The sequence below is a fragment of the Suricata suricatta genome, chromosome 10 (genome assembly GCF_006229205.1).
Source record: "Suricata suricatta isolate VVHF042 chromosome 10, meerkat_22Aug2017_6uvM2_HiC, whole genome shotgun sequence".
Taxonomy (NCBI): domain Eukaryota; kingdom Metazoa; phylum Chordata; class Mammalia; order Carnivora; family Herpestidae; genus Suricata; species Suricata suricatta.
The window spans coordinates 67100258-67120308 of record NC_043709.1 but is presented as its reverse complement, the minus strand read 5'-3'; the positions used below and the strand labels follow the sequence as shown (position 1 = coordinate 67120308).

Sequence of the window (20051 nt, the reverse complement as noted above, 5' to 3'; positions counted from 1 at the left end):
TATTTTACTTCACTTTCACCCAGCTGCTCCCATATTTATCTTGGGTTTAGAATAAAAGAGAACAAGAAAATATAAAGAATGATTATTCCAGAGGGCCCTGAATGTGAATAGAATTTACTTAGAAGGTATGACAGAATTAAGCCTATGCCTTCAAATACAAAGATACAGACAGGTAATAGAGGCAAACAATAATAAAAACATTTTGTTTAGTGAGAGAAGTGCAAGAAGTCACATTTCAGCATCTAGGTAAAAAACAACTGAAATCAACGTAACAGAGTATTAGAAAAAAACCTACCCCAACTAACGGATTGGTCCTATCACCTAAGAAGACAGTTTAGAAAAAGATACAGAAATTTAACAACTACTAGTATTTAAATTACTTCCTGAACTCCAGATCTTAAGTACTCTTAACCAGTAATCACTTTTCCCCCCTCTTTTTTCAAAAAGGCCCTATACCAGACTCCCCACTTTGCTACAGCCTGTCTTTACTTTGTTTACTCATTCAATAAATATTTAGTCAGTGGCCCTATTTTCTGGTATCATGAGGGCTTCTGCACTGACACACCTGACAAAAACAGAAACCAACAATTACAAAGCAGTTCACAATTACAAAGGTGTTACAATGGGGTAAGCACAAGACGTAACAGGAGCATATAATGAACACTAAATTCTTGCAACATATGTACATTTGTAAAAAAGGCTTCCCAACTGAGACCAAAAGATTTAAAAATATATTTGTCTAACCCCCTGACCATTCTGTACCACTGCAGCATTTCCATCCTTAAAGGACTCAGAACTGGAATTACCAATTTTAACATGACAGTGAGAATTTTAATTTTTAAAGCAAAGAAAGGATACACACAAATCAGAGCACACAGGTAAGTTAATGTTCTTGCTGTTAAACATCCTATATGGAAATTCCTATATGGAAATGACCATGAGGCAAACATAAAAGACACCACTGTGCCTGACCCCACACTTACCCTCCAAAAAAGTTTTTCAGATTAATGGTTGGGACATACATACTGGCAGAGAGAAGTATTTTTTTTCTCTTTCCTCAAATTTTATAAAGTAATACATTTCAATGCAATTATCTGAGTATATTGATTATCTAACTGAACACCATAAAATTTAAAGATAACAGGTCTTTAATAAACAAAATGTTGTTCCTTTAACACACCAATTTCTCTTTATTCATGATCACAATAGTTATGTATTTTTCAACATCACATTTTTTCAGTTAAAAATGAAATTCTTGATCAGAAAGTACAATAAAGAACCAACAAATTATGATACCTAAATTTACAAAAACAGTAACAAAATTTTCATTTCTACCAATAGCTTCAATTTCACCCAAACTTTATAGCTACCAACAGTAAAACTGAAATGGATAGGAAATGCAAGACTTGGAATCAATTTTAGTTTTAGTGGGATCATTTACATGTTGTTATGGTCTGAATGTCTGCATCCCCCAAAAATTCATATTCATATTCATTTGTTGAAATCTTAGCTTCGAAAGGTGATGGTATTAGTAAGTGGGACCTTTCAAAAGTGCTTAAGTCCTAAAAAGTAGAACCCTCATGAATGGGATTAAGGGCCTTACAAAAGAGGCTACATAGAAATCCCAAGCCCCTACCACCATGTGAGGATGCAAGGGTTAGTCTGTGACATGGAAGAGGGCCCATACCCAACCATCCTGCCCCAAGAACTATGAGAAATAAATTTCTATTGCTTTTAAGCTACCCAGTTTGTGATATTTTATTATAGCAGCATAAAGAGATAAGCCACGTGCTCTGCTTTAAATTACTGCTGCACATCAGTCCCTAGAAATACTTTCTGGTTCAGTTTTTGAGAAGATTATTAGTGATTTGGTTGTTTGTCAGCAGCTGATCAAAAACAGGAATTTCTAGGAATCTTTCATATTCAGTTCCTCCATTCTGGGCCTCTATCCAGAAAAAAACAAAAACAAAAACAAAAAACCTTGTTTTCCAAGCACTGTTCATTGATGAACAAATAAACTCGTATCTTGTTGTTTGGCAAGTAAACTGATAATAAAAAAGATGAAATCACCCATCTACACTTATCAATCTTATAACAAAATCAGCTTCACATAGCAATCTAGGAAGTGAAGATATGCTTCAGAATGTCTCTGAAATTCTTGTGCAGTGTCTGCAACATGTGAGAACCCAGAGTCAACTAATATGAGGCATGCCACCTCATACTAAGCTCTACATTGACCAATAAATCTAATTATTGAAACAAAGAATTTTTAAAAGGTTAGAATGAATAAAGAACAAAACATCTCCAAAGTAAAAGGCAAGCCAGAAACCCTCAGGCAGAAAATATAGATTAAACCGAAACTAGAAAACAGTTTTTCAAATGTTAAATAATTATGGAAAATTAGAGTTCATGAAGACAATGCTCTAAAAGAGAAATTAATTTTCCTGTTTCTTTTTATATTTAATGTAACATTATCTCCTCAATAGAACTTGCACTGTTACACACAGGATCATACACATATACTAAGGAAAAAAAATGTAACTGACAAACCATATTTAACCAATATAAGGAGATTCAAGTAGCCATTACATTCCAAAATTGATAAGTAAACTGGGGTTAACTGGGGAGTTCTGGTTCTGGGTAAAATGGAGTAAGCACATTCCACCTTGTTAATCTCACAGACTTAAACTATAAAACTCAGAATAAATGGAGCAGGTAATTGAAATTTTGAAAGTGAATAATAGCAGGTAGACTGGGGAAGAGCCCAGAAGCTGATATACTATCAAACTGGTGGCGAGCTTATAATCTTTCCCATCAAGCTTTGCTCCAGCCAGCCAGCGTTTAGCAGAGGCTAAAACCCAGAAAGTAGTTGTTGGTAACAACAGAGAAAGTGAAAGCTCTAGGGTTTTTTCTTTATTTCTATCCAAAGAGTAGAAAAAGAGTCTCTTAATTGCTTAGAAAGGGTAAGGAAAATCTCTTCTTTTTTCTGTTCTTCATTCCCCACAACCCAATTCCCAAGCAATCTTAAGGTGACAGCTGCAAGAGTGGCAACTGCAGAGCCATCAGGAGCCTAAAACTCTGAAGGAAAAGGACCATCTTCACTGACTGAAAAAACTGGACTAATTTCAGTTTCTACTGTGTTCTGTCACTTGGCTCCAGATGCAATTGTCCATGCATCTGACTGAGGTTTCTAGTCAGAGGACAGAAAAGGTGGGGGAGGGAAAGGAGGTCCCAGGGATCTAGAAAATACCATGGCCATAATAGAGAGGAAAGTACTTAGCAATGTATAAACTGTTTATGAACTCCTAGCTTACCCCTAAGCTGCATATCTATAGATTTAACCCTAAGCAGCATACCATAGGCTCTGAAGACTAAAATAAAGGATAAAGCCCCATAAATAGGTCAGATTGGCTGCTAGGTAGTGCACATATGGGAAAAATCCAAATTTTAGTACTGCAAAGATTTTGAAAACAGAGATTAAAACTGCAACCTAAAGCAAGCTGGTTGGAACTTGTAGCCTACAAATGCCTGTCTGAACAAAAATATCAACATTCTCCATGTTATTTAAATAAGACACTAAGATTCCTATCATAATGCTCAAAATCTCCAAAACACAACCAGTAGTTACTTGGCAGAGACAACAGAAAAACCTCTACACTCCTGTGGGAAAAGAGAATCAACAAAAACCAACACTAAGATAACACAGATACTACTGCCCTGGATGAATTATCTGACAGAGACTTTAAAGCAGGTATAAAAATGATCCACAAGAGCAAATACTCTTCAAACAAATTAAAAAAAAAAAACCTAAAGAACCATCAAATGGAAATTTTAGAACTGAAAAATGCAATAACTAAAATAGAAAATATACTGGACAGACTGAGTAGCAAAATGAAAAGTCAGTGAACTTGAAGACAGATCAAAAGAAAGTACCCAGTGTGAACAACAGAAAAAAATATTGAAAAGAGTATCAGTGCTTCAGGGACCTCTGGGAAAACACCAAAATCCTAACATTCATGTCAAAAGTCCGAGCATAGATAAGTGAGTGCAGTACAAAAAAAAAAGGAAGACAAAGAGAAATGATGGCCAGAAACTCCCAAATTTGGTGAAAGATAAACCTCTACATTCAAGAGGCCCACAAACTCCAAACAGCGTAATGATATCCATGCCTAGACACATGACAGTCAAATTGCTAATAGTTACAAAAAGTCTTGGCAGCAGATTGAGAAAACAAGGCATTAATTATGAGGGAGGGTAGATTAATGATTTGAATAACTACTGATACCTCTATCAGAAACTACATTGACCCAGGGTACCTGGCTGACTCAGCTGGAAAAGTATTAACTTTTAATCTTGAGGTTATAAACGGGAGCCCAACATCAGGTGTAGAGATTACTTAAAAATAAAATCTTAAAAAAAAAGAAACTACATAGACCAGAGAAAGTGGAACAATATTCTTAAAGTGCTAAAACCTCAATCTAGTGAAATCATCCTTAAATACAACATGAGAAATGATAAAAGAGCAACAAAAGTGATAAATATCTGGATAAATATAATTAACTATCCTCCTCTTGAATTTTTTTAAACGTTTGGTAATTAAAAGCAAATATTACAATACTTTCTAGTAAGACTTCCAATATAGGTAAATATAACACAAGACAATTACAACATAAAGAGGAAAAGCTAAAGGGACCTACAGGTGATAAGATTTCCGCATTTCACCTGAAATGATAAAATACTGGTTCTAAGGAAACTGTGAATAAATGGATGTATTATAATCCTTAGAGCAATCATTTAAAAACTGATACACAGGCAAAAACACAATCAAAATGGAATACTGAAAAAGTTCAAATAATCCAAAGAAAGAGGTTACATAAGAACACAAAGAGGGAACCAAAAAAATTAAAATAAAATGGTAGAATTAAATCCGAATATATCAGTAGTTAAAATATGTGAGATGCAGCAAAAGCATGACCGCATCAAAGTTCAGAAAAGGTCTCAAATCCATGATCTAAATTTCTATATTGAAAGACTAAACTGAAATTAAATAAAAATATATACAAAGCTGGCAAAAGGGAAATAAAGAGAGTAGAAATTAATGAAATTGAAAACAGAAAAAAAGAAAAATCAGTGAAACCCAAACCCCATTCTTTGAAAAAAAAAATCAATAAATTTAAGCCTCTGGCAAAGCTGACTAAGCCAAATACCACTGAATAGCCCTAGTACTGTTTAAAGAAATTAAATCTGTAGTCCTCCAAAAAAAGAAATCTCCAGGCCCAGATAATTTCCCTGGTGAATTTTACTAAACATTTAAATAAGTAATACCAGTTCAACACAATCTCCTTCCCAGCTACCCTGATACCAAAACTAGATAAAGATACTACAAAAAAGAATTGATAAACTACATATAATCTAAATAAACAAAATATGGTGCATTCAGCCATACAATGGAATACTACTCAATCAAAAACAACAAAGCAAAAAACAAAAACAAAAAAGAACCAGAACTTCACTCAACAACTTGAATGAATCTTAAATATACTGAAAGAAGCCAGTTCCAAAAGGTCACATACTACATAACTGCATTTATATGATATTCGCAAATGGTAAAAACTGTAATGATAAAGATTTGTTATCAGTGGTCACCTGATAACAACTTGGGAAAGGTTTAACTACAAAGATAGCATGAGGGAGCTTTTTGGAGGTAATGGAACCATTCTGAATTGTGACTGATGGTAGTAACACAAATACATGTATCCAATTTTAACATATGTTAGTAAAATTTAAGATGTTTTAAAAGTTAAGGCTAACACAAGAAACAATTTTTGGCTAGGACATAAGTTGTTAACATTTTTGACAAAAGGTACTGTTTCACTGACAACTTCATAGTCACCAACAAAGAGGCCACCCATGTTTTATCGCCACTGATGAGAGGAGGTATCTGAATTTTCTATTTCTGGTTCCTACATTTCTTTAACACTAAAAGGTCCGGTATTCTATAGCCCATAGAGACAGAGAGATTAAAAGCAACAGGCACAATTTCACAATCACACTGAATTTTTTTTTCAGTATTTTTTTAAATGTTTGTGAGACAGAGCAAGCAGGGGAGGGGTTCAGAGGTTCTGAAGCAGGCTCTGTGCTGTGCAGAGAGCACAATGAAAGGCTCAAACTCATGAACCACAAGATCATGACCTAAACGGAGTCGGAGGCTTAACTAACTGAGCCACCTAGGCACCCCACAACCCCACTAAATTCTAAGGCAGTGTTGTAGAAATAGATCAGTTCCAAGACCCTACTAATAATGGTATGGAGCTGAGCACTTTTTCATCGTTTGGGGGAGGAAAGGCACTACAGTTGACTCCCAATTGGGTTACACTCTTATGTGACAGGTGTCCACTCAATGAGAATACAACTATGAGGCAATGCTTTATTTCTTTTGAGAGACAGAAAGAGCATGCACACACATGGGGGGGAAGGGCAGAGGGACAGGGAGAGAGAGCATCTTAAGCAGGCTCCACACCACAGCACAGAGCCTAGCCTGACATGGGGCTTGATCTCACAACCATTAAATCATGCCCTGAGCTGAAATTAAGAGTCAGACACTTAACTGAATGAGCAATCCACAATATTTTATTTTAAAAAGAAAAACAAGTGCTTTCTATGTGCCTGATACATTATCATAAAGAGTTTGATAAATCATATGAAAGGCTTCCATTTCTCCAAGTGAGAAACATTGTAGCAGTATCATCTTTTATGTCCTCCAATAATTTCAATATATATTTATGCAAATCTGTCACAGTTCTTTAGATCAAGTCCTGCATTGGGCTCTGTGCTGACAGTGCAGAGCCTCTTGGGATTCTCTCTCTCTTCCTCTCTCCCATGGCCCTCCCCTGCTCGTGTGTGTACATGCCCTCTCTCTCAAATAAATACACTTAAGCCTACTTAATATTTATGCAATTCTTCTTTAATAACTCCTGCTGCTTAAGGTATGGTGGAGAGATTAGAAAGGGGAGGCTGACTGCAATCTTCGCTTGTCTTCAAGATTCTCCTCTCCATTTTCACATCCCTATCTACTAAAACACAATAATATAACTAATTCAAGTGGTAAAGGCAAACTTAATTCTCTTACATGGTTTCTTTCCATCAGTAATTCCTCAATGCCTATTACAGGTCCCCTGAAGGGAAGAGTAACAAGTGTGGAAAAGCAGAATTTACATTCAGAAGATTAAGTGTTATGCCTATTAAAGACCAAAAAAAAAAAAAAAAAAAAACCAGTGAGGTGTGAAGAGATTCATCTTACAACCAAACTATCCAAGAGAAATATCCCAAAAGGAGCCCTTTCGATCAACACCATACCCTCTTATCTCACAAGCAGAACAGCCAAGAGAAGAAAGGAATCCTGGGTGAAGTATGGAAAGTAAAGGAAGAACTGGTAACTTTTTATCTTTTCTAATCCAAAACTGAAACACTGTCAATTATATCTTTAATTTAACCCTTGTCCTACATTAGAAAGACTCCCAACCTGAAATGGCAATCTCTACTCACCCATATCCCAAAACCATATATAGCACAGGAAACAACTGCAAATAAAGAAACAAATCCTAAGAATTAAAGAAGAGGAATTAATGACAGTAAATGACTGAATATAAATGCTTGCTACAGAAGAATGGAAATGGATTTCATCTATGACAATAGGGAAGAAAGGGACAATCTTCAAAACTCTGCTTCTTGAAATACTGCTCTGTTCTAACAAAACCTTACCAACCTTGCATTATAGAGTTTCAACTCCAGAAACCAGTCTCTTATTTGTACAGATGTTAAATGTCACTCTTTCATTCCTCAAGAACTGTCACTCTCTAATGCCTTCTAAATTGGTACAAATTGCTACAGTGAAACAACTATTGGGGGGGGGGGGAAGCAATTGTTTTGTGTAGTAAGCAGGACATTCACTCTCTCTTTAACCTTGCCTATTATCTGAATTTCTTAAACTTGCTAGGTAGTTATCTCAGATAAATACAATGTTACGTTACCTAAGTATCTAATCAATGTATTCTCAAATGAATATTTCACACATAACTTGAGGCATTATACAATCCTACTTCTATAAAACTTTACTATTCTATTCTGGAAATACGTTATTGCTTACAATGAAAACTTACTTCAAAAAAGAAAGAACATTCTTTTACATTCACATCAGTGTGGGCAGATACTGGGATTTTTTCCTAATGTAATTTTATTACAAATGCTTCAAATGCCCCAGGAGCTGGACTTTTACATACGTTTTCCATACTATTTCTAGCTATCACATTCTGAAATTTCCTAAATTATCTCATTTAGTTCTTACAGTATTTTGCAAAGACATCTCCATCTAGATACAATGAAATTAAGTAACTTGTCTAAGGTCAGAAAGTCAGTTATAAGTAGTAGGATAGGAACTCACTAGTCCTATGTCAGAAAAGAAAACAGATATTAATCTGAGTCATAGATATTAATAGTATTAACACTTCTGAAATAAATGGAAGACAGAGGTTCTCAGGAGAGAAAGAGTAGCTATAAAAAATAGAGAAACAGGGGTGCCTGGTTGGCCCAGTCAGTTAAGCCTCTGACTTTAGCCCAGGTTATGATCTCTGCTGACAGCTCAGAGCCTGAAACCTGCTTTGAATTCAGATTCCATCTCCCTCTGCCCCTCTCCTGCTCAAGCTCACTCTTTCTCTCTCTGAAATATAAATAAATATTTATAAAATTAAACTTAAAAAAAAAACAGAAAAAATGGAAATTTTAGAATTGAAAAATACAGTATCTGAAATAAGACCTCAACAACAGACTGGAAATATAAAGGAATGAGTCAGTAAATGTGAGAAAGAAATTATCTAATCTGAAGAACAGAGAAGTGAAAGAAAATGAGTCTCCAGGTCCTGCAGACAACATCCAAAGTTCTACTTTTGTCATTTGAGTTCTAGAAAAAATATGAGAAAGAGACTGGTACATAAACACATCTTTGAAGAAACAATTTCCAAAATCTTCCCAAATTTCAAAATTCCCAAATTTCAGGACATGCCAAATAGGATTAAATCAAAAGAAAGATAAACATGCTCAGACGAATCATAATCAACTGCAAAAAAGGTAAAAGAAAAAATATATACTTAAAATAGAGAAACACAGTATACCGAGAAAATTAATGATTCAAATTTCTGCAACCTTCTCATCAGAAACAATGGGATCCAAGAAGCAAAACATTTTTAGACCTAAAGAGGTGTCAACCCAGAAATCTATATCTAATAGAGAAATCTATCAGAAATGAGAGTGGAAAAGGTGTTTTCAGTTAAGAAAAACAAAGAAAAAGCAAGGCTACTTTAAAACATACGCTAAAGGAAATCTTTCAAGCTGAGGAGAAATAGTATGAGAAACTAGAAATTTCATTAACAAAGAACAAGAAAATAGTCCATAGCTAAAAGAACAGACAACTTTTCTCCTTGTAAGTTCTTTAAAAAATATATGATTACTGAAAGCAAAAATTACATTTCTGTCTGGTGGGGTTTTCATTCCATATACATGTAATACGTGCAACAACTGGAACAGAAAGGTCACTGGGGAAGTTGTCTGGCTTCTATACTCATCTCAAGTGGTAAAAATACTAACTCCACATAGATTCTGACTGTCTCAGTATACAGAATATAATACCTAGAGCACCACTGTCCAACAGAAATATAGTGTGAGTCACATGTGTAATTTTAAATTTTCTTGTAGCCATATTTTAAAAGTTAAAATATCAATCTAGTATATTTTATTAACCCAATATGTTTAAATATTAACATTCAACATGTAACCAGTACAAAATCTATTAAATGAGACATTGTATATTCTTTTTGTGGTAGTAAGTCTTTGAAATCCAGTGTGTATTTTACATTTACAACATATCTGTCAATTCAAACTCGCCACATTTCTAGTTATCAAGAGCAGGCCTAAAGCAAAGCAACCACTAAAACATAATCAAAGTAGATCTAGTCAAAAAGTCAATAGATGAATTTAAAGTAGATTCATATATATATTCACATAACTGAAAAAAGGGCAAGAAATGGGGACCAAAATAGTATATATCAATAATTACATGTAAATAACCTAAACATACTAATTAAAAGATCATCAGATTGGACTTTACAAAAACACTGAATTACATACTATCTACTAGAAACTAAAAAAAATTTTTTTTAATTTTTGGAGTATATCTGACACACCATGTTACATTAGTTTCAGATGTACAACAGTAATTCAACTTCTCTACATGTTATGCTATGCTCACGAGTTACCATCTGTCACCATATAATGCTATTACAGTATTACTGACTATACTCTCTATGCTGTGCCTTTTATTCCGGTGATTTACTCATTCCATAACTGAAAGACCTTATCTCCCACTCCCTTTTATCCATTTTGCCCATCCTCCCACACTCCCCTTCCCTCTGGCAACCATCAGTTTGTTCTCTGTATTTACAGCTCTGATTCTGCTTTTGAAGAAACTCACTTTATGTAAGTTAAAATGAGAGAATGGAAAAAGATATGCCATAGCAGTAGTCAAACAAAGTTGGAGTGACTATACTAATATAAAATATATTTTAAATTTCTCTCAAGGGCTTCATTGGCTTTGTTTCTCCTTCATTCAGTTTTAGTTTGAACTACTTCTGTAGCAGTTTTGAAACTATAAAGCTATTTTCTGTTTCATGCATCTCCCTCATATTACTCATGTTGATGTCTAGGTAACTTCACATGTACAACAGTTGCTAAAGAAATATGGCCTTAATGCATTAAAGCTGTCCTCTCTGAAGGCTCTTCTTTGATAAGATTTTCAGGTGAATGATAGCTTACAAATTTTGTAAGTTATTAATATTTATTCCCCATTAGAACAATAATTTAAGGAAACAATTTTCTTGACAGGTGATCTAGGCATACAAAATAGTGTTACAAGTATATTTACCTTAACAGATCATTTATCATTTGTAAGCTGTTTCACTGATCCCAGAGAATTTTCAAGGCAGTGTTGCTGTGGCTGCTCTCTTTAATATTTATGTTTCTGCTTTTGCTCACTTTAAACTGCTGAACTACTACTCTGGCCAGGGTATTGAGTCTGGCATTGGAATACAAAGACAGATTAAGATACTACACTGCTTCCTGCTGCAAAAAGTCTGGAGAAACAGGATACAAAGATGAACAACAGAATAGCATATGCTAAGTGCCAAATGTGAGCTATAAGCATTTTTCAGGACTAATTTAGTCAGAAAGAACTCATTTAGGACAGCAATAGGAGATAAGAGTAAAGAATAATTATAGGCCAGAATGTGAAGTTTAAGTCTAAGGCAGGACTAGAATTGTGTTTTGTAAAAAGCGGAAAATTGCTAAGGAAAAGTACACCTCTATCCCAAGTATCTATTTTGACATGTTTAAACTGGGGGTTTTAAAAATAATGAGGCAGCAGGAAGTAGAAGAAGAGAGAAAAGTATGGAAAACTAGTTAGGAAAAAATGGAAGAACACTGGAGAGCAATAGAGGCCTGATTAGGAAAAAGCCTCTCAAGGGCAAAGGCCATGTTTCATTCCCAGGTCTAACAAACAAACAGATATCAACAAGCCTGGAGCACAAGTTTATGGATAGGGGAAATGCTCATCCAGCAATGAGCTGTGACATGTCTTTGCACATTTAATACTCAAGTACCAAACCACAGTACACTTTAAAAATCAAAACACTACTTGATGTATCTTTGCACACTTACTCTGACATGCTTTTGCACGTTTAATCCTCAAATTACCGTACTATGGTACATTTTAAAAATTTAAACACCACCAACATTGAACGCTAGTAATACTGCATTAAAAAGATTTGAAAATCACAAAATGGAGTTAACTTAAGGGTATAAAACAACAGAGATGGAGTTAGCTTCTATTATCACCAGAGTTAGGTAAATATTACTTAAAAATTAAAATAGGTGAGGACACTGATTAAGTCACCAATAACAGGTGACAATCAGTATATGGGACAACAAGAATGCAAAGCTAGGTCTGCTGGACTCCAAAGAACTAATTTTTTTGTTTTTTTAATGTTCATTTATGAAAAAGCATGAGCAGGGAAGGGGCAGAGAGAGAGGGAAACATAGAACCCAAAGCAGGCTCCAGGCTCTGAGGTATCAGCACAGAGTCTGACGTGGGGCTTGAACTCACAGACCACGAGATCATCACCTGAGCCAAAGTCGGAAACTTAACTGACTGTGCCACTCAGGTGCCCCTCCAAAGAACTAATTTTTACGTTACTGGCAAAATTACATTAAGACTCCCCTAAAAGTACATCTGAGAACTCAGGTAAAAGGGAAAATGAAGAAGATTAGTCTTATCACTAACAGAGATCTGAGAGTCTCAAGAGGGTTTAAATTTTAAAGTGAGCACATATCTGATCATAAGATTCATTAAAATTTTGGTGTGATAGTCTTTTATAAAAATAGTAAGTACAAACTAAGAAAATATATCTGTATGTTGGTTTCCTGCCTGGGGGTGTTGGAATCCAAGTTAATAAGCAATGTGTCCATAGGAAGGATGGTGAGGGAGCCCAGAGCGAGATATTGGAACTCAAGCAGGCTGGTGAGATCCTCAGTATGAAGTATCTGAGGAGCACAGAGTGAGGAATGCATCTCAGCACAAGAGATCAGAGCCTAAAAAGAGTGAAAATGATATCCAACACAAGAGAGAAAGCAGCAGTGGCAATAGGAATTTGGCTACATCTTGGTGACTGATCATAAGCAAATACACTAAGAATATTGGGAATAAGGTTTCTCCTTGTAAGAGAACAGTTATAAATTTGGAAAGGGAGAAAACGAAAACATTGGAAAACAGTGAAATTGGAAAAACTGGTACCAGCTCATGGTTTTCTATATATAGATACAGAAATAAATACAGTATCCAAATCCAGGTTTTCTAAATACCTTTCACTATAAGAAACTACTCCTTAGAGAAACAGCTGATTCTAGGGCTGCAGCAGGAAAAATTGGTAAAAGGTGAACCTGGGACATTCTCTTGCATCAGACAGTATGGAAATGCTCAAAGCAAGTCAAAAGAACACAGAAACCAGCTGGAAGGGGCTTTCAGTGGCCAAAATGGGACAACTTGAGAATAAACTGCAAATCTGATAAAGATTTATAAAGTCTCAAAATACTTCCCCACAAAATACTTATTAATTACCAAGAGAGGGGGGAAAAAAAACTTAGTGAAGCTTGGGGGACTTCATCTTACTCAAGTGATCCAAGTGTATAGCATCAGCAATGGCACAAACTGAAATCATATGCCAAAGGATAGGATGCAATGAGAACACACAGCACCATTACCGAGACCCTCCTTCCAAAAAGCACAATTCAAATCCAACCCTGAGGAAATATCAGGCAAATCTAAATTGAGGGACACCTAACAAAAAAACGAACTTACCTCTCTAAGTGTCAAGGTCATAAATCTCTTGAAGTGTCAAGGTCATGAAAATCAAGAAAAGACTGAGGGATGGTTCTAGGTTGAAGGAGTAGAAAAAGACATTACAATTAAATGCAATACAGAATTCTGAACTGGATCCTCTTGTTAACAAATGAAATTACTGTGGAAACTGACAAAACCTGAACTTGGTCTAAGGTCTAAGAGTCAGACTGTAGTAATATAGTGATGTTAATTTCCTGATTTTGATATATTTTATGTAAAAGAACTCCCTATCTTTGGGGTGATGAGAAGGCATCTGCAGCTTATTTTCAAATGGTTCAGGGTTTTAAAAAACTTCTTTGTACTTGTACTTGGGACTTAAGCAGGATGGTGTCTGCAACTTACTCTCAGAGGAAAAAAGTTCTTTGTATTGCACTTGGAAGTTTTCTGAAAGTTTTAAATTGTGTAAAAAAATATTATCTACAATATTCATTTATAGTGCCTAAAACTAGCATATAAGTAAAATGGTACTCCTTTCAAAAGAAGAATGTATGTGTTTATACCTCTTCTTATTGTAAGTAAAGACTCTGCTTTAGTATTTATGGGATTTTCAATGACTTTTGATCTATATCCCCACTGTCAAATACAGTAAACACTATTCCGTTCCTTGGTCCCACTGGTCATATTTCAAATGCTCAACAGCCACATTAGCTACTGTATTTGCAGCACAGACACACAGTATTTCTATCATCACAGAAAAGTCTACTACTAGACAGCATTAACCTAGAGTTTGAGGCCAACTGGTATGAGAAACTAAAGGCCCAAGAGTCAAAAGGAATGGACTATTTCTTAGCAAGTCATTTAACTTCTTTAGAGCTTCAGATTCTTTTCTGTAAAATGGATTAATACACCCAACACTGCAAGGCTGCTGAAAAGGTCAAATGAAAATTTATATAAAATGTCTAAAACGGAGTGACTGGCACATAGTAAATATTTGACAAACACTAGGTCTCTTCTGTAATGTGGACAGATTTTTTTTTTAACGTTTTATTTATTTTTGAGAGAGAGAGAGAGAGAGAGAGACAGCATGAGGAGGGGAGGGTCAGAGAGAGAGAGGGAGACACAGAATCTGAAGACAGGCTCCAAGCTCTGAGCTAGCTGTTAGCAGAGCCTGATGCAGGGCTCGAACCCACAACCGTGAGATCATGACCTGAGCTGAAGTTGGACATTAACCAACTGAGCCACCCAGGCACCCCGTATTATTTCTTAACATTTGACCTTAGTACTTTTACATCTAGTTAATCAATTACAGGAGCATAAGTTTTTAAAATAAGAAGCTTAATATCCTGCTTATTGAAAAGGCCAATGAGCCTCCTATTGTTAAATTCAATGAAAATCTTACCTCTTACATTACTCAACTCTCATCAACACTTGACCCTACTGATTACTCTCCCCTTGAAACACTCTCTTCCTATGCTTTCTAGAATACTGCCCTAAACTCCTACTTCTTTGACCTTCACAGCTCTTTGGCAGCTTACATTCCTTCCTCAAACTTTTTATATTAGGGTCCACTGTGATTCCATTCTAGTTATATTCCCTCCCTTAGGCAATTCCACCTATAGTTTCAACTACCTACATAAATGACTTCAATTTTCTATTTCCAGCCCATACCTCTCTTCTGAAATTTAGAACCATATTATCTAATTGCCTATAGAAATGTCCATCTGAAAGTTTCAGAGGAACCTTAAATGCAGTCTGTCAGAATCAAAAGGAACTTGATCCGAATGTGGTATCACCTTCAACCCAGCTGTTTACCTCTGAAATTTCTCTCTCACTTTGGATCTATCAACAGAGGTCTAATGATTCCAAATCTCATTCACTCTTTCCCACTTCCACAATTCTCATCCTAAATCAAGCTATCCTCATCTCTTTTGTACTACTACTGTAAGAGTCTTAACTAATTTTCCTACATCCACTCTTGCTGCTTCTCCTCCCTTTCAAAACCCATCACCATCACCATAATTCTGCTTTCTGCAACTAACAAAAATAAGTCGAATTTGGATTCTAAATGACATTTTAAACAGTAAGATAGTTATACCACTCTACCCTTAGCTAAGTATACTTAGTTCCTTCTATACCCTGATAAATCAGTTCCAAGGTCACATTTTGTCATCCTCTCCTTTAAAAACTGAACATAAATCATGGATAAAAGTAACTTCACAGTTTATGCAAAAGACTGAGACTTGCATAGTTTAAAGTTTCAAACCACAGTTACTAGTTTTAATGTTTAATGTGTCCAGCTGAAAGCAGGTTAATCTATTAAATATTTACTAAGCACCTACTATGTGTCAGGCATTGTTCAGGTGTTTGGGGACAAAACAATGACCCAAATTGACAGACCCCCTATTCTCACAAAACCTGCCTTAAAGTGAAGAAGAAATACAATAAACTTAAGGTAATAAATTATACAGTATATTAGAAAGTGATAAATGCTACAGAGAAAATCTGGCACAAAAAGTGTAGGAAACATGGGAAGGTCTGCTGTTTTATAGGGCAGTCAGAAAACTCTCAGTAGCATAATAGAAGCTGTATGGACAAAGAGTGGGGTAATCAAGTCCGAGAGGAAGAAGAGACGTGAAACACTAAGAGCCTGGTAGACCATAAGCACTATGCATTTTACTATGAGAGGGGAAGCCATTTGAAAAGAGAAGTGACATGATTTGGCAGGTTTCATCAGGATCACTCTGGCTGTGGAGTGTTAAACATCATAGGTAAACAGAAGTCATAGCGAGACTTTTTAGGAAACTGTTTTGCAAGTAAGAGATGATGGTATTGTTTTTATATTTGTAAAACTCTATGTACCTAAGTACTAGAAAGCAAAGTCACAACTTTAAAAAAAGATAACAATGACAATGCAAAGATGAATCTTGGGAACACCAAGATTTTAACTCTGAGCTCTACTCAATACTAATACTAGTTAGTACAATTCAGAGGCAAGATAAGGTGAAAAGATACTCATTTATTCTTTCGGACAGAGATTATAATTAATTAAGAATTTAGGTTTTAAGCCTCTTTATTTCACTGAACAAGGTAAGTCAAGATCCAATCTACACCACTAAAAGACAAGGATAGACAGTGACAGAGATTCCTAGTGGGTAGTTTCAGTGAAAATTAGTCTAAGGCTGACTCTTTTTATTACCTCTACATCTGCCAGTCTCTTTAGTTAGGTTTTACAACTACATCTCTCACTGGTGTACCTAAAAAGTTCAGTGTTAAATCAATGACTAGTATAATACTGTACTCTCCGACTACTAAAACATGCTACTAATGGTAAATCAACAACGTCACGTAACTGCACTGTTTGATCCTATCTCTAATTAACAGCACAGCTTTTCAGGGAAAATGCCTAAAGTTACGGGGTAAGCTGAGTAATCCCTGAAGAATTTCCATCTTAACTTGTGGACTCCACTAACACCACATAAAGACATATCCCAAAAATTACCCTTACGATTTTCTCCATGACACGTTTCAGGCAGCATATTTACAAACAATTTTCAATTTCTTTTCTACAGTTTTATACTACCATGACATACTAAAGAATATCTTTACAGTGTGAGTATACTAAGAGTAAGCAAACATCCAAATCTTAGCCCACCAAAAATCTTAAAATGTACTCAAATTCTCCACAAAAAGGTGACCCTCAGAAGTAAAACTGAATGATTAATATATTTGCAAGCACTGAAAAATATTATAATGAAAGAGTGCAGCTACAGTAAGAATTACAAAATTTAAAAACCCATATTGCATACACACAATACAAAGTAGACTCAGACTATCTTTAAGAGAATGAAACAAAAGAAATCCAAAGACAATTTCAAAATTTCATCTGCTCGATAAATTAAAACAAAAAAGTCCCACAAGCTTTTTACTGCAGCTCTTAACCAACAGCAAAAAAGGTGAGATGATTAAGCTAACTGCCAAAGAAACACAAGGAGAAAGCAATGGTCTGGAAAGAGACTTGATTCTTATCAAAATTCTCATATAATTACCAATAAAATACAAAAACAGCAGTTACTTAAAAATGTTTTTCCTTCAATATTCTGCTGAGGTAAGTAGTATGTGTCTGAATTAACTACTAAAAGGAAAAATACATCTATTAATACGCCTTGTCCGAAACTCAATGAAAATTCAAATTGGGAAAATGTAACATCAGCATCTACTAGCCAAACATTAAACACTTTTTCATCAGTTTTGCTTAAATATATTAGTTCACTGGTACTATGATAAAAGATGTTAATTTAAACAATCCAAAATTAATGAAAATCACTCAACTCGTAGACGCTGTCAGAAATACTCTACAGAAAACCGCTGGGGTTCTTTTACAACGCACAACACTGGACTCTGGGAGTGTTTTAATCAACTACTGAAACCAGGGGTTTACTTTTAAAACAATTTTTCAAAATCTGTGTGGGCGCCGAGGCGGCCAGCAATCCGTAAGAATGTCTTCGATGGTTCGGAATGCCCAGGTGTGCCGAAGAGCGACTCATTAGGCGAAGTTTAGATCCGGCCCCTTGGTGGTCAGCCCAGGAAACGGGTTTAAAGACGGGGGGTGGGAGAACAGCTCGAAATTCAGGACGTGGGGTAAACGCCGAGGCCGAGCCGCAGCGCACCGACTCTTCCCTATTCGCGCACGGAGAGGTCACGACGTAGTAAAGTTTGGTTTCACAAGCGGGCTTGGACACTATTGACAAAAGCAAAGTCTTCCAAGTAAAGCGAACTTGGGGGGTCGGGGAGCGCCCGGAAGCCCAGCAAGACACGTTTCGACTGCAGGGAGGGGGTGCCTGGGTGACGACTCGGTCCTGGAACCTCTGGCCTCAACACCCCCCCACCCCCCCCCGCCCCACGCCGGACCCCGCACCCAGCAGGGGACAGGCTTCGCAGGCTGAAGCGGCGGGGAGGCGGCGGGTAGGCCACAAGGAGGAAATGGGACAGGGTGTCGACTGTGAGGCGGCGGCGGCCGAAGGGGGGCCTCCCTCACGGGGTAACGAGAAGGAAGGGGGGCGCCCTCCCCGCCGCAGCTTCCCCCGCCTCGAGAGGCAGCTCCAACTTTCCTCCAAGCGCAGGACGCCGCCTGGGCCGCGCGCGATTCCGAAACTTTGTCCGCCCTCCTGTCGCCCGGGGCCCGCTCCTCGGCTCTGCGCCGGCCCGTAAGAGCCCCCACTTCGCCCCGACAGCTGCCTGAGCCCACCCGCCCCCGGGATCGGCGCGCGTTTACCTCAGGCCGAGGTCGAGGCGCTTGCTCCGGCGGCGGCGGCGCCGGCCCCACTGCAGGTCCCCAGGTCCCAGTTACGACGCCAAGTTCCCCAACATGGACTCCTTCGTCCGCTTTGAGTTGTTCCAGGGGCCGCTGGGGCGCAGGCTCTACCGGCCGGGTCGGGAGGTAGCGGTGGAGCAGGGAGCGGACCCGGGCTGCGCTGCTCCGCGCGACTTGCGCCACTGCTGCTCCCCCTCCCCCCGCCTTGTCTGGCCTCCTCCCTCCCCTCCCCGCGGGTGCCCTCCCCTTTTCTCCCCCTCCGCTCCGCTCCCCTCCCCTCCGCTCAGCCACGCCGCCACACGTCGGCGCGCTACGGTGACGACGGCGGCAGCAGCGCCCGCCGCACTCTTCCTACTCGCTTGTTGGGCACTGCGCGTACCGCAGCAGCGCTCAACCGGACCACTGGGGGGCGCAGGCAAACCACCCTTAGCGACGAGGAACGTGGCGGGCGGAGTGACGTCACGCGGCCTGTAAGCTGGAGGGAGGACAGCAGCTAGTGGCGCGGGCTTCTGGGAAACGTCTTCCGCCGGCTGTCATCCTCCCACTCGGCTGACTGTGCGCAGGCGCCGTGTGTAAGGCGCTAGAGTTGGCGCTGCTTTGGCGGCGCAGCTGGCTAAGTCGCCTTGGACAATGAAGAAGGCCCTTGGGGACCTGGACGTGAGATGGTTTGCGTGGCTTTTGCTACCCTGTCTTTATGGTAATCTGATATTGAAGAATATTATGATGTTTGGCGGTGGATTGAGTTTTCGCCTAGCACCGTTGCCCACGTGAAATACATCCTAACGGGGAGGTTAAAGTGCCCGTAATGTGTAAGCCCATCTCTTTTTTTTTTTTTTGGTCCTGGCGGGCATTTAAAAAAATGCCTAGGGGAGAGGCTTTCCCTGTGGCTCATCGAGCCTAAGATATCCCCTTATCCTAATTCCCACAACAAAAAATGAAAAACTTGATTGTGATTAGAGGACCTCCACTTTGTGGTCAGGTAATGACGTGATTATTCAATAATTTGTCGGGACTTGCGTCCCGTGGAACACGTGTGCCTTGTTTATTTCCCATCGGGTCGTTAGATCTTTTGTTTTACCGGAGAAACACCATTACACTTTTTCGAAGCCACTGATTTCCACCTCATAGTTTGGCGTACCGTTTCTGCACGCCCCTGACTGCTCTTCCCGCGCGGGCGTCCACCCCCCGTCTTCCAGGTGGCCCGCACGGGGCCCAGTCCGGGGCCCTCACAGTCGGCCAGCTAACAGCTCCCGGGGGAGGCAGGCCTGGCCCTTGGCCGCCGGGCCGACGTGGCTTACC

At 38.2% G+C, this 20051-nt stretch overlaps 1 protein-coding gene across 5 annotated transcripts in view; it reads right to left on the bottom strand.

The window, feature by feature from the left end:
- SCAF11 (SR-related CTD associated factor 11) overlaps positions 1-18951 on the bottom strand; it is a 70364-nt gene extending 51413 nt beyond the window's left edge. For all 5 annotated transcript variants that reach the window (XM_029953473.1, XM_029953472.1, XM_029953471.1 and 2 more), the window contains exon 1: positions 18714-18951. The gene's annotated coding sequence lies outside the window, so the exon portion shown is untranslated. The remainder of the gene's footprint in view (positions 1-18713) is intronic.
- Between the last annotated feature and the right edge of the window lie 1100 nt (positions 18952-20051).